Below are 14903 nucleotides of genomic sequence, written 5' to 3'. Positions count from 1 at the left end.
TGTTTTGCTGGCTGCTTGGTAAATCCTTTAAACAATGGTATTGTGATAAAAAATGTTACATAACTAAAAACATCATAATTGCTGAAAACGTTCGCATTAACAAAAAAAAGTTATTTCAAATTCCCTTACTCATGGAGCTCTATAAGCTTTTAAGCCTTCAAGCACCAGTAAACGACATCGTTGCTAAGAATGGTTAGTTAATATCAGCAAAGTGATTGGAGAGGAAATCTGGCTCTGCTGCAGATGGAGGGGGAAGTGTTTAATGGTACCACAGCCTGAGGTTCACTTCCAGAAGAAACTTCTAATTGCTTATTAAAACCTGTAGGCAAAAGTTGAGAGCCTCAAAAGCTCAAAGACACAATGCTGTGATGAAGCTAAGAAGTGAGTTGTGCTTTTTCAAGATTGGGTGCAAATGCGTGAAGAGAGAACATCTTAGGGCTCAGCATGAATGAGATAAGCAGGTCAGGAAGAAACATGAAAAAGGAAGTACTTGCAAGTGAGATCCAATACGACCTCAAACAAAATGAACCTAAATTCAGCCCCGGTTCTCCCGGATCGAGGTGCACAGGGCATGCAAGTTCCGGAGTGGCCTACTCTTGTCCTCTGTAGGCATTCAATATACAGCTTGAGCTCTGACTGCTCAAAATCCAGAAGGCAAAAAAACAACTTTTCCAGGATCCAGAGGCCATTGCCTCAAGGTTAGATGGGAAAGCCAATGTGTGAACAATATCTTAGTGCATCAGTGCAGATGTGGTATTAGCAGGGTGCTCTAAGGTTCATCCCAACCCAGCTGAGAAGGATGCTCTACTACCAGTGTGGTGTGACCAGGAGCTTTTGGCCCTGACCCTTTCTGCTGATGAGAAATGCAGTTCTGCATCTCAGCATGGCACTCTAGTCTTGATTCATGTCAATATCCAAAATCTCTTCACCTGCAACCTTCAAAACTGGTCTCATATCCTTATCCAGAACAAATGCTGTTTTGCTAGTCTGGACTAAAACTGCCTGGAGTTCCTCTCTTCTCACCTCTCTAGCTATAAGGACAAGATTATATAAGATGCCTAATAATATATATTTGGTGTAAATGTAACTAAGACCCAGCTATCTATCCAGTCTTACCTGGGTTCATACCATCCACTAAGTTATGGATGGAAGCATCATACAAGCCATATATGAGTTAAGAACTTATGGGTATAATCATTTAAATGTAAACAACCTAATGAAAATATGGTTTTATTAGCCTTATTTCATGAACATAGTACATATTAGTATTTATATACTAATATGTATATATGTATATATCATACTATATAATATATATACTACTATGTATATACTAATATACATATTAGAATTACTTAAAAAATAGAAATATATATACATCTATATATATATATACATATATACATATGTATATATGTATATACATATATATACACAGAAGTTGTTTTTGTGCCTCATTGTCCTGAAACTAAGCAGTATTCTTTGGATTTTGAATTGTAAAACAAAACATTTCATTCAACATAGAACAATCATTATTCTTCAATTTTCAGGTTTTCACTTTTAATCCTTGCATTTTTAAAAATTTGGGCCATTTTTTGCAATGAAATCCCTAATTTGAAACAAAAGGTTGGAACAACTGAAACATTCATCTCGAAATTGCCTGAACATAGTTCTTCCTATCCTCTGAAATTTCCCTTTTGTCTCTTCTTCTTTAAACTAAATTATTCATTAAAATAAAAGTGAGTTTACAAATAATTTATTCACAAACCTCTTTTTTCTTTTTTTTTTTTTTTCTTTTCTGTAGGGAATTTACTACTCCGTGTATATACACATATGTGAGTATGTATATATGCCTATATATGGGCTGTGATTAATTTCTCACTTGTGCAGAAAGATTCCTGGGCAGATTGAGGTACAAGAGGCTGCCTGTGCACGAGGGGGTAGGGTTGGCTCCTGATAACTTCTATCTTTGCAGCTACAAGGACATCTAAGCTCAAGCAAGGAGAAGTCACTTCAGACGTCCCGCTGCCGCTTGCTGCCAGGCTCTGGCTCCCTGGAGAGACGACGCAGAGCATCCCGAATAGCAAGTGCCTGCATACGGCCCTCCATCCGCTCCGCAATCACCGCGTCCCGCTTGTCCCAGATGGCACAGGGGAATAGCCGCTTCTTTTCTGACTCAACCGAGCCTACGCAAGCTACACATTTCCCACTCCCCCGCTGCTGAAAAGCAAACAATCCATTAGGGCTTCGCTGACTGGATCTGACATTTCCCAGGTGCAGATTAACACCCCCTCGGGGCCTGAACACCGTGAAAATCAACTCATCGCTTGCGCATCACTTCCCATCGCCGCTCCCAGCAACGGAGGAGCCCCAGCACCTGCCAGCCCAGTGCTCGGTGCCCGTTGGCATGGTTTTCCAAAGGTATTTGACTTGGCACGGGAGGGATGAATGTGGGAACAGTGGCATGCCATTCATGGTATAGTGTTCAAGGACAATATTGGGTTTGGGTATTCCTGCCTCTCCCTAGTTATTCCTTTAGGCTGTGGATTGATGATATGCATGCTTTGGAGGTGGAAGCAGCTTAAGGTATCCCTTCTTTTTGCTGGTTGTCCCTGTGTGGTCCTATTCTCTTTGCTGGACTGAATTGAGGGTATACAGGCCATGCCATGAAGTGGACAACTGACCCACCCCCAAAATGTGTGCTTTTTTCCCGCAGTTCTTCTAAGTGTCCTTTTCTGAAACCAGAATCCAACCCATCCCTGCTCTTGTCCACTTTGTGGGCCCTACAATTTGTACCACCATAACTGCAAGATGGGAAAGAGTGGCAGCAGAAGGATGCAGAAGCAGGAACACCCTGACCTTACATAACTCAATCATGCTGTTCTGTAGATCAGACAGGATCAACATCCTGGGAACTTCTCAGTACCCCAGTTAGCTTCATGCTTATTCCCAAAGTTTTGAAGGAACCTTTTTTAGACTGTTTCAGTCCAAGCAAACTTGGCAAGAGGGGTCATACTATTTAAATTGTTGGAGCTGATTTAGGAAGGAGGTTAGGGAGAAGTCTAGGGAGAGGCTATGGGTGATATCTACCATGTCACCACAGGACAGAGACAAGGACATATGCTCCCATTTTTACTAAACCTACACAGGGTCTTGTTAAGCACTATCCCATGGGAAGCAGCAGGTAGAAATTACCCCTATTAATGTCACACTTACTCCAGAACGGGTGCATCTTGCTTCAGTTGTGTTTCACCCAACAGCACTTCATCCAGATGAAACATGAAGCTGGGGTAGCTTCTGTGAACCTGGGCTGTGTGAATTGAGAGCACTTGCAGCCCTGCCTGGCATGCTGAGTGTAAAGCCTTTTGTCCTCTAAATGCAGAAGAAAATGTTCTCCCATGGCTGGAACAAAAGGCCAAAAGCCAGAGGACTGGTTTCTACCCCCAGTCCTAGCACACGTGCCGCATGGCCAGAGAACAATGAATTCACTTGAACCTCCCTTTCCTCATTTCAGAAGTGGCTAAATAGAAGAAGTAGCCTCACACTGTGAAGGGATGAAAACTAATTAACACAGACAGTAATTGAATGAACATCTCCCATGAAGGGTTGACTAAATGCTACAGCTGCTCTTTAAAATATGAAAATTTCCCCAACCTGTAAAAATATTTTCTCTCTCTTTAGAGGAGTGTTTCACTCCAAGGAGAAAAAGCACAGTCTTTTGGACTGAGGTGAGCCAGTAATAATCTATCGATTATTCATGATGTTTTTTTGGATTCTGAGCTGTCCTAAATCATGAAAGCCTGCCCCGCTCTCTTACCCAGTGTGTCCATAACATGGATGAGAAGATACTGGAAAGCAATGGGATGCTGATGGTCATGTGGCCCCCAGTATTACATGGATAGGATAAAGGTGGATAATTAGCACCTTTGTTCCCTAGCACCTTCCACCCAGCCCTTCCAGATGCTCCTAGCAGCATTACTCAACCCCTTCATGCACCTTGTCTTGTTCTGAAGGTGCAGAGCAGAGCAAATAACCTTCTCTCACCAGTCACCAACACGGCATTTGGGTCATGCGTTATGCTCCTCCATCCTATTTCCTGCTAATGCTGAGTCTCACCATGATGATTACCGTCTATATTATCTTTTGTTCTTCTCGGCACCTCCACCATCTGCTTGGCTTGACACACACTGCTCCATGCAAGCCTCACAAATAAATATCCATCTAATAGCTCACCTTGTGTTGTTAGGGTCCGGTACTAATCACAGACTCATACGGGCTGATGGTAAAGCTTGCAGACCTCATGCTTTGCTACATGGATGGGAGGTGTGGGTAGAAGCAAATTGTCAGAAGAGCTATTGCTTATATTAATGATGCAGCAATTAGAGAGATGATGGGATTTAAAGGATAAGGATGGCTATCGCAGGTCAAACAGAAGGTCGCTCCAGCTCAGTGCCCTGCTGCCAAGTGTGGCCAGCAGCAGGTGTCAAGAGACAATGTAAAAAGAAAATGTAAGTGTGGAATGATTCTTTCCAAAACAGTTGTTCAGCCCCCAGTGAACTATAATTCACAGACTTTCTGAGAAAGAGCTTTTACATTCAGCAGTCCTGGATGGATGTTTCTGCCCATAAATTTGCCCAGTCTTTTGACTATGCAACCCTTAATGGCTGCATTAATGTGCATTCAGGAGACACAAGATCTTTGTCATGTTCTGTTTCAGTGTGGTCTCAAGCAAGGTGGGCTTCATCCAGCTGCTGGAACACTGGTGCCCAGTGCCACTGCTGGTATTTGGATTATTCAGGAAATCTGCAAGGGGGTGGTAAAGGAAGCATCAGCTTTTAAGGTCTGCATCCTACCTGAGTGTAGCTGGGCAGCTGTGAGTAGCCTGTTGTCTCCTTCTCCTGCCCCTCTCTCCCATTTCCTTCCTTCCACCTCCGAACCTGCCATTTGCCACTCAAAGTGGCTGCTCATCCCTCACAAACTGATCTCATCCCTCCATGGACATGCCCCAGAAGGGCTAGAAACCTTCCCCCCCTCACTGCATTCAAAGTTAGGCTTGATAACAGGGCTGTTGGATCCCACACCATAGCTAGGGGTTAGTTGACAGAGGTGAAAGCTCTTTGGAGGCCATATCCTGCTGCTTTGGCACAGATAAAGGTCTAATCCTGCCCTTCTTTCTCTCTGCACTGGGATGCTGTGGGGATTATCTCACCATTTCCAAACAGGCTGAACATTTCTGCGAGGCTGACAGGCGCTTGCCGCCACTGGAAATTAGCTCCCGTTGTCTGCAGAAGATGCATTCATTACCTCATGCCCCTTGAGGCCCTCTGTGCTGGAAGCAAGCAGGAGGCTGGTGTGGCAGCTCCCCGTGCTGACAAGCAGGGCTCAGCTCCAAGCTCGGTGAACATCCAGGGGCAGTGGCACATCCCCATCCCCTCTCCAACCCAAGCTGTCCTTGGCGAAATTATCAGAGGCTTTGCAGCCCCTTCCCTCTCCCCGACACAGCTGCTGCCATACGTCCCACAGAGTTAACTCAGTCTACCTGAACGCAAACAAGCTCTCCCCTGCTCTCCCATTAGTGCTGTTTGAAAGCGATGATTCGCCACTTCGGCTTCCTGGCATCCCGCTGCTCCTTCTTGCACGGCGCAAGCTTCACCAGGGTAGCTTCTGTCATTTAAAACAATAGGGAGGTGAGGGCTTAAAAAAAAAAATCAGCCAACTCAAATTCTGATGTTTTAGAAAGATTTCTTCCTTCCCTGCCTCTCCCCCAGAAAAGACTTTTCCTAGATCCTACAGGATTATGAAATACAAGAAAATCCATTGGGTATGTAATGGTGCTTTGTTCAAAAAAAAAAAAAAAAAAAAAAAAAAAAAAAAAAAATCAGCAAAGAAATGTTTTATTTATTTTTTTTTTTACCATATTTCTAGTCAATATTCTAATATAATGATCTGTTTAAGGGAATGTCTCTAAACTTCAGAGCGTCTGAGTGTCTCTGCAATCTTTAACAAGCTGCACAGCCCTATGAGGCAGGAGGCTGCTGCTAACTCTTGTGCAGCTGGAAAAGCAAGGGGAAGATTTGTTCTGAGATATATAGGAGGTCAGGGACAGAGCCAGGGATTTGAACCCAGTGCCACACCAATCTCTAATATTCCAGTTTAATAACTCAGACACATCAATGCCCTTCTTTTGTATCCAAAACCAAAAGGGTTTGGAAGTACCTGGAGCCTGCTCTCTCCTTGTCTGCATGCAAACCTATGGCTGTGCCTTGATTCTCTTCCTTTAAAAATAATAATAATAAAGTATTGTTTCTCCATGCTGCATCCCATGCACTTGCAAAGACAGCAGCAGGGGTGAGAGCAGGGGCAGTGCACCAGGATCCAGAGTGGGATGCAAATGAGTTTTCAGCTGGAAGCATAGGGGATTGAAATGGAGTGAGCAAACATGAATTCATTACCTGGCAATTAGCTCTAAATTAATGTACAATCATATGGTACAATTGAACTTGGAAGGGAGAAACCATTTTGGCAGCTGGAGTCCACAAGATCTGTGGAGATCAAACCCTGCTGTCTGGGGCAGGATATATAGACCAAAAGCACAGAATACCCCGTGTTGGAAGGCACCCATGTGGATCATTGAGTCCAACTCCTGTCTTCACACAGGACCACCCAAAAAACAAACCCTATGTCTGAGAGCATTGTGCAATGCTCCTTGAACTCTGTCAGGCTTGGTGCCATGACCATGTCCCTGGGCAGCCTGTCCCAGTTCCTGACCACCTCTGGGAGCAGAACCTTTCCCTAACCCCCAGCCTGACCCTCCCCTGTCCCAGCTCCATGCCGTTCCCTCAGGTCCTGTCGCTGTCCCCAGAGAGCAGAGCTCAGCGCCTGCCCCTCCGCTCCCTTCGTGAGGGAGCTGCAGGCCGCCATGAGGCCTCCCCTCGGCCTGCTCTGCTCGGGGCTGAACACACCCAGGGACCTCACCCATTCCTCATGTGTCTTCCCCTCCAGACCCTTTACTAACTTTGCAGCCCTCCTTTGGACACTCTCTAATAGTTTTATGTCCTTCTTACACTACGGCAACTGTGCAGAGCAGAGTGGGACAATTCCTCCCCTCGCCCTGCTGGCCATGCTGTGCCTGAGACACCCCACAATACGCTTGACTCTTTTGGCCAAAAGCAAAAAGTGTATATGTGGGGCAAATCAGCTCAATTCATGTGCTTCGTGAACTCCCAGGAAAATTTACTGACTTGAGTACTGTCAGAGAAGGGATTTGGGTAAGAAGAGTAGGACAGAGATCATTTTTTTGGTGCATAAGCATTAAGGCAAGACCAAGCTGGGCCCTCAAGCTGCAACACAAGAGCTTTAATAATTCCTTCTCCTGATCTTTTCTTGACGCCAGATTGCCCAGATTTCCTCCCCTACCACACCTGCCCCTTCTCCAGCCCCCATCATCCTTGCTTTTCCCCTCAGGCCGGAGGGACTCCAAGTGTTTGGCTGAGCCTGGCACACACTGGAGCATCCCAAGAGCAAAACCTGGTGCAGAGGAGAGGGAGGAGAGGCAGCATCCTGTTGCCAGGTGATATATCTCGATCCTGCAGCTCCTCCCCATCTTTAAAGGGACAGAGATGGGCTTTGTTCTGAGCTAGCGCACTATGTGAACAGATCAGAGCAATTTCTGATGCCTAGAAACCCATTGCCAGGCAACCTGATGCTTAAGCCCTCTTTCCCAGCCTGTGAGGGAGAGAATCTCTCCCTCCCGTCTGCTGCCAAGCCTTCCCCTCTGCAACCCCCCTCCTCCTCTCCTGCAGCTGAGGATGAGCGCCCAAAACCCTCCTGCTATGTGCCAAAGCCTTGGGCTCCCTCCCACCTAAAGCATCTGTTGCTACAGAGCCCAGGTCCTACTTGTTCTCTTGCTGGGGACAAACACGCCTCGGTGCCAGCTTGTAACAGAATTCTGGCCAGCCAGGATGTCTCTGGTGCTGTCACACTGCTGCAAGCCACCAGTCCAAGTGCTTCTGCATGAGGCCATGGGGCTGATTCCTTAATTTCACCTCATGGCCTCAAAGAAGGTCTCCACCTGCAGTTGAAGTTGCTCACTCTCAAAATGCTAGGGCACTGATGAAAAAACAACAGAAAAAACAACACAAAAGCCTTTTTACCCCAGCCATTCCCCCATTGTCCTGTGTTTGCAGGTACCCTGATATAAAGTCCAAAGGAGTTTGTTAGCCAAAATTTTGCTAGCTGTCCCTCCATGGCAGTGGGTCTCAGACATGGGATCAGCCCCAATCATGTTTCATTTACAGGAATAAAGGTAATTAGGCCATGTAATTAACATGGTTACAACATCTCTGAGCTTGATATCCAGGGCGGTCTTCCCTGTGCTAGCTGCCTTCTGCCCCTTGCAGGTTCTTACCCGAGATGTCCTTCAGAGTGACATATAGGTCCTGCCAGCACTGCTGGCTAGAGGGTGGTGAAGCAGGTTATGAAAGGGAAAATATCATCATAAGAGGAAGGCCAAAAATTAAGCATGAATGTTTCCCTAGCAGGTTAATGATATCCGTTGTACAGACTCACCTGGACTAGAAACCTGTCAAGCATGAGCATGAGGAGACCATGAACTGGCAATACGTTTTTTACAGCAACAGTGTAGTCATTCATTATTTTACAGCTCAGTCTAAGGCCATCCATCACTCAAACCACAGCCACTGCAGACTCAGCACCGGCCAGGTACTTGTTCCCTGGGGACAGAGGAAAGAAGACAGTCTGTATAACACCTGCATGCTGATGGTTATACTGGCTGGCACTTCACAGTCCTGAGAGCAGAGCTTCACTTGGCTCCCATGGGACAGTGGTCCTTTGAGGAAGTCTCTGCTAGGGGAAACAGGGCCACCAACGCTAAAGTCTTGTGTGAGCCCCTTAGAAATCCCATCCCCAAGTCTCAGTCCTGTAAGCCAAGCTTACTGCCTCCTGCATATAGCCGAGATGAATGCTCCTGGTGGCCCATCCATCCCAACATGTCTTTCTTACTCTCTTCACCCTCCAGGCTCTTGGTGACAGACTCTTGCCATTAGATATGATGGAGAGGGCTGTTGCCCCTTTACAGGCACACTCACATGCTATAGAGGCTCTGGGTAAAGCAATGAAATAAATCACAAAAAGAGCACGTAGCTGTGATGAATTAGTGGGTGTTAAATGAACAAAGCAGGCAAGCTGGCCGGGGCACTGCCAGTCTTTTTCCCTAGCAAAAACATGAAGGCAACGGGCAGCAGGGCTTGCAGTGCCTCTAATTCCCCTTTCATACTTTGCCAGGAGTGCTTTCAGAGTCACTTTGTCCATTGAATTTGTCACTCACCATTCTGGAGATAGCAAAGCTGCTTTAGCTGTCTTTATTGTGGTGCTCACACAAGGCAATTCCAAAGCATCTGTATTCATTCCAAGCAGCATTAGGTAGCTGATGATTCAGCCAGCTGCCAGCAGATAGCTGCTCTCTCCTTGAGATGACTGAGTAACACAGGAATAACCTAGGAAATGTGTTCCCCTTTGGTGCGCCCCTGAGTTTATTTATTTATTTTGGGTGGATCCCATTTATCACATGCGTGCAGGAGCTGAGCCTTCAGCGTGGTGTCCCCTTGGGCATGGAGAGCAGGACAAGTCTGCTTCTCATTTTCTTTGGACGGCTTTGTCTTGCCAATTTAAGATGAATCCTTGCTGTAGCTAGGGAGTAGGGCTGGGGGATTGGATATTGTGCAGAGAAGGAAGAGGGGAAGTGGACATTGTTATGTTAGAGGAAGACACAGAAAACTGTCAGACACTGTAGACTTGAAAGAAACTACCCAAACTTCTCCTCAGTCTTAAAAAAGAGGTAGTAATATTCAGCAAGAAGGGGAGGCAGCAAGTCAAATGGAAATGAATTTTCTCTTGCAGGAGGATGGGACTAGTAAGTCCCATCCTTGCGGTTGTGAAGTCTTCTGGATGTAGCAAGAATTAAAGTCTTCTGAAAGTAGGCAAAGGTGAATTGTAGCAGCCAGCAACAAATCCCACAGCCCTTGCAAGGAGGATCTTGTTTACACTCAAAGGCCAAGGCTTGCATCTGTGTAGCTGCTTGGAAAGCAGTGAGGCAAAGAATGGCTGAGTCTGCTCCTGAGCCTGCAGAAGTTTTGAGCAGGGCTCCAGGGGTTGAATACATTTCTGCTAATTCCTCTCGACTGTAAGTTCGGTTTCTTTTCTCAGCTGTTGGCCTCATCCCCATCTCCACACTGTGGAAAGAGATAGGGATATTTCAGCCCTCCTGAGAGAGGTGTCTGAGATAAGTGGGCTTGAATCACCCTAAAGCAGCTCTGATTTCTCTCTGCTGATTACCGAGGGAACTTGATAACAGCTTCAGACCAGGCAGTAACTACTAAGCAGCCATGAGCCCAGGCTGCAGCCACTCCTCTGCCTCCACTCTGGGCACTCAGTATTTGACCTGCTTTTTGTCTGGAAGCCATAAAGTGATTTCACAAAGCTTATTTGTTGTTTCCCATGCTCTACCAGTAGCTCCGTGCACAAGCCTGCTCTGAACACAGGACATGTTTTACCCAGGAGTACACACAGACTTTCTATTCTCCCTGAGTAGGAGGCCTGTGACTTTCACAACATCTCTCTGACCACATGAGTGTGCAGGAGGGAAAGATGCCTCTCTCTCAGAGCATCAGCAGGACCAGCTTGTCAATAACAAATTTCAGGAGTTAACCAGCCTGCCAAGACTTGGACAGGGGCACAGAACAGCAGGGAAAGGAGCATCCTATCAAAATGCCAGCGCATTTTGCCAGTGGCCATGCAGACATCACATTCCAGGCCCAGAGGCTGTTGACATCACTGTTCCTTCCATGTCTGTCCTAGGGGTAAAGTCAACTTCTGTCTCACCACAGGATCAGCACTCAGAGCTCACAGATGGGAAGCAGACACACAAGATAAAAAGCAGTGTTCATCCAAAAGTGCTTGTAAAAGTAGCTACATCCTTGATGTAGTCTTATCTTCTAAAAATACCTGTTCCACCTTGGAGGATGCAATCTGTTACCTCATTACCCCACAACCCACCACAACAATAATTGCTTTGTGATGACTTGGGAGAGCAGATCCTCACCTCCATTACCACTTCGAGACAGAGAAAACTTGGTCACCTTCCTTAAATTTCCCTTTCCCCTTGGAGGTACTTCTGCATGGAGGCCTGGGGGCATTGATATGATTTGCAGGGGCAGAGCACAGTGTCTGGCTACCTCCTCCCGAGACCACCTGCAGGCAGACAGATAAACATGTCTGATCATATCCATGTCCATGTCTGTGTCCATGTTCTTGCACTGACTCTGCTCCTGACCTTTTCCCTTCAATCTTTGATTAATTTCCTTCCAGATGCACTTGGGAGGAGAGAAGTGAAGCTGTCCTTCAGGGTCGAGCAGTGATGCTGAGCTACCTTTGGGGTCTGGTCACAGCACATCCCTTCAGAAGAACCTTCTGTCCATCTCCAGCTTCGCTGGGAGGAAAGCTCCCTTCTCCCTGCAAAGCAGGGAACAGAAAGGAGGAGATGAAAGGGGGAGAGAGAGGGAACATTTCAGGCTTGTAATTCAGTTACAGCGCAGCGAATCGATTTGCCGTGCCTCAGAGGTCTGTTTGTTTTTGCAGGAACAGAGGAAGAAGGCCAACGGTGGTGTGATGGGCCTCAGGCTCACCGTCCTAGCATCAAGCTGGGAAGGGAGGACATCACACAAGGATTCTGTCAAGTGCTGCTTCAAATCCAACCCTGTGCCTGTTGCATCATGCATCCAGGTGAGGTGAGTTAAGGAGGTGTGAATACAGCAGCTGGTCCTTTCCAGACAGCCAGTCAAATTAGAAAAAAATCTGATTTCACCTAAGAGTTTGTTGGCTGCAAGGGTAGAAACTGCCTCATGGAGACAGAGGCCTGAACCCAGACACCTGAACAGCCTTGGTGGCTCAAATAAAAGGAGAAGATAATTGCAATGGCTTGTGGCTAATTTGAATGGACATGGCATCCAGGGCTAGTGGGTGCTTGCTTTGGACCACCTGGAAAAAAGCAGGTGAATCTGGGGTTGAAATTTAACCAGAAGTAGTAGAAAGAGCAAAGAGAGAGAAAAACGGAGGGACAATATGGGGCAGAGGGTACATTGAGACTCCCAACAGCCTCTGTCCTTCAAAGAGGCAGGTGGACACCCTTCAGCTCATCTTTTATGAGGCCAACCCTGGCCACCAACATCCATCAGAAATGAGTGTGCTGGTCAGGACTGGGGATTTGGAATGATATCCCACCCAAAAACCTGCTGATGGGTGTCCATCTGAAACTGGGGATGTGCCTGCCATTAGGCACACATCCAAATATTTGCCTGTGCTGTGGCCCTGGGGTCATCTGTGTGCTGTGTTGACTGCTCCTGACTGTGGCCTCAAGAGTGATAAAGGCCAAAATGAATGGACAAGGAGTGAAAGCAATCCCAGAAGTGAGGCATTAAGGGCTAAAAGGTGCCAAGGGTAGGGCCTGGCTCAAATATTCTGCCTCTGCTCACAGCTTTTGTCCTTCCCATTACAATCTTCACTGGAAGGGAAACAAGAAAACCAGCCTCTTTGCTATCTGTGCTTTAGGACAACCACCCTAGTGTCCTGATGCGCTTCAGCAGGGCATCACCTGGCTGGTGACCCCATAGGGTATCAGAGAGGACAGGAAAGGGATGTGCTGAGAGAGCTGCTTGAGAGTAATGTGCTATCTGCAATACAGGATCTTCATTTCATGTGTGCTTGAAACATGAAAGCAAGGTAGTCATAAACCCAGAACAGTGCTAGAAGAGGAAGCAAAACTGAGTTTCCTTTGGCCAAGCATATATTATTATTATTATTATTATTATTATTATTATTATTATTATTATTATTATTTCTTTTGGAGCTTTTGTTATCTTTACAACATTGCAGCTCAGAATGGAAGCCTTTGCTTTGCAGGGGCATGCTGCTGCCCACCCTGCTGTTTTCAGTTTAATCTGGTTTTATATTCCACACAGCCCTAAAGGTACTGGAGTGGCTCGCTGACACAAAGTGTTTGAGATGGAAAAATGCAGAGGTTCCCTATGGAGTGCTTAGAAACCAAGGATACAAGAGGCTGAGCTGTGTTTCCTGCCCATTGGTTTGAGTTTGTAGCTTAATTCCACATAGTCCCAAGTAACAAAGGAATTATATCCTTAGAGGCACTGCACTAAGCTTCTCTGACCTGGGACCAGTGCAAGCAAAGCAGTCTGCAAATCCAGGGTTGATTACACAGAGATGAAGACAGACCCACTAGGGGACTGGCTGGGGAAAGGTTTCCAGCACAGGGCACTTTGGGAGTCTGAAGGTGAAAGACAAACCTTATCAGGCTCTCTCAGAGACATCTTCTTCTCCTGAGCACAACTGCTGGCCACCAGCCTTTTTCTAGGTAGCAATCTTGATAAAAATCCTCTGAGACCTTGCAGCAACCTGGTGTTGCTTCATCAAATTCTGTCTTGTGCCTGATGAGGGACATGGGGCTATGGGAAGACACAGTGTAGAGGGAGAAGGGTAAAGCACATGCTGGCCTCTTAGGAAATATCTGACCTGGTCAAGCTGGATGTCACCTGTGGCATGTTCCTGTCCCTACAGACACGTGTCACGTGTTCCTTCATCATTTCCCTCCAGTGAGAGTCATTGCTCAGGGGGTCGTGGATAAGGAAAGGGTTTTGTCTGCTGCTGATGGTCTTTGGGACTGTCTCTACCCACCTGTGACCCACAGATTCCCTCCAGTGCAGGGGGATTGTCTGTACTACTGCTAAAGATGCAAAGGTTGAGTGCTTCACAGCCACTCTCTATATTTATCAAAGGGGAATTGGCATCTACAAGCATTTATAGAGGTCCCACAGGCAGGGAGCTGCCTACAGCCCGCCAGGCCAGCACCTGGCCACAAGCCACCCCTGTGCCCCCCAGCCTCTCTGTCCCCTGCTCCCTCCCTGCCGGCGCAGGGCTCAGGATAACTGTGGTGAAGGGTTCCCTCTGCTGGCCTGAAAACATGTGGCTCCAAATCGTGGAATTATTATTTCAGATTATTTCAGTGCAGGGAAGTGTCTACGTATGAGACTCAATTTGGAGGGCTGGTTTTGGAGGGCCCCCGACCTCCCCATGCATCAGTACCCCAATTCCCATTTTCAGACCCCAACGCCTACCCCTGTGCAGCTTTCTATTCCCCCAGCACTGAAACTCCTTGCCCCTTGCCCAAAACTCCCCTAAACTACTTTTTTTTTTTTTTTTTTTTTTTTTCCCAATAATTCATGCATGTCTCTCTGATTTGGGGATGCTGCCCTTCTTCCCCTCTCAGGACCAAATCCTCACGTGTAAGGAGGACCCAGACAAGCCAGCAACAAAACACGACCCTCCCTCTGCATGGCCATGGTTGAGTTTGAACCATGAACCTAGCAGCACTCGCAGACCTTACACCATGTGCAGGAGAGCCAGAGGCAGTGGCTGCACAGACCTGAGCCCTCCCCTTTGTAGGATGGGGTACACCTGCAGCCCTTTGCTCCATGATTGCTCTCTGGGTGTTTTAGGAAACAAAAATGATGCAAAGTGGATGTGTCCCTGTCCCCAGGAACTGCTGGTAAAGAACAGGGGTGGAAAAATATGAAAATGTAACTATACTGAGGGGTATTTAACTAGCTTAAGAATAAGCACAAGTTTTTACCAGGCAGAGATGCAATGACCACACAGAAATAAGGGGGAAACTCCCCTGTGGTTGTTCCCCACTGTCTCTGCTCCTTTCTCCCCTACATGAGCACCTTTCTCCTTCCTTTCTTCCTCTCTCTCTTTCCTCTTCCCACCTCTGTCTCTATTACTATCAAAGTGAAATTTATGAAGAGCTCGAGGCA

The sequence above is a fragment of the Aythya ferina genome (genome assembly GCF_964211825.1).
Source record: "Aythya ferina genome assembly, chromosome: 1".
NCBI lineage: Eukaryota > Metazoa > Chordata > Aves > Anseriformes > Anatidae > Aythya > Aythya ferina.
This window is presented reverse-complemented; position numbering follows the sequence as displayed.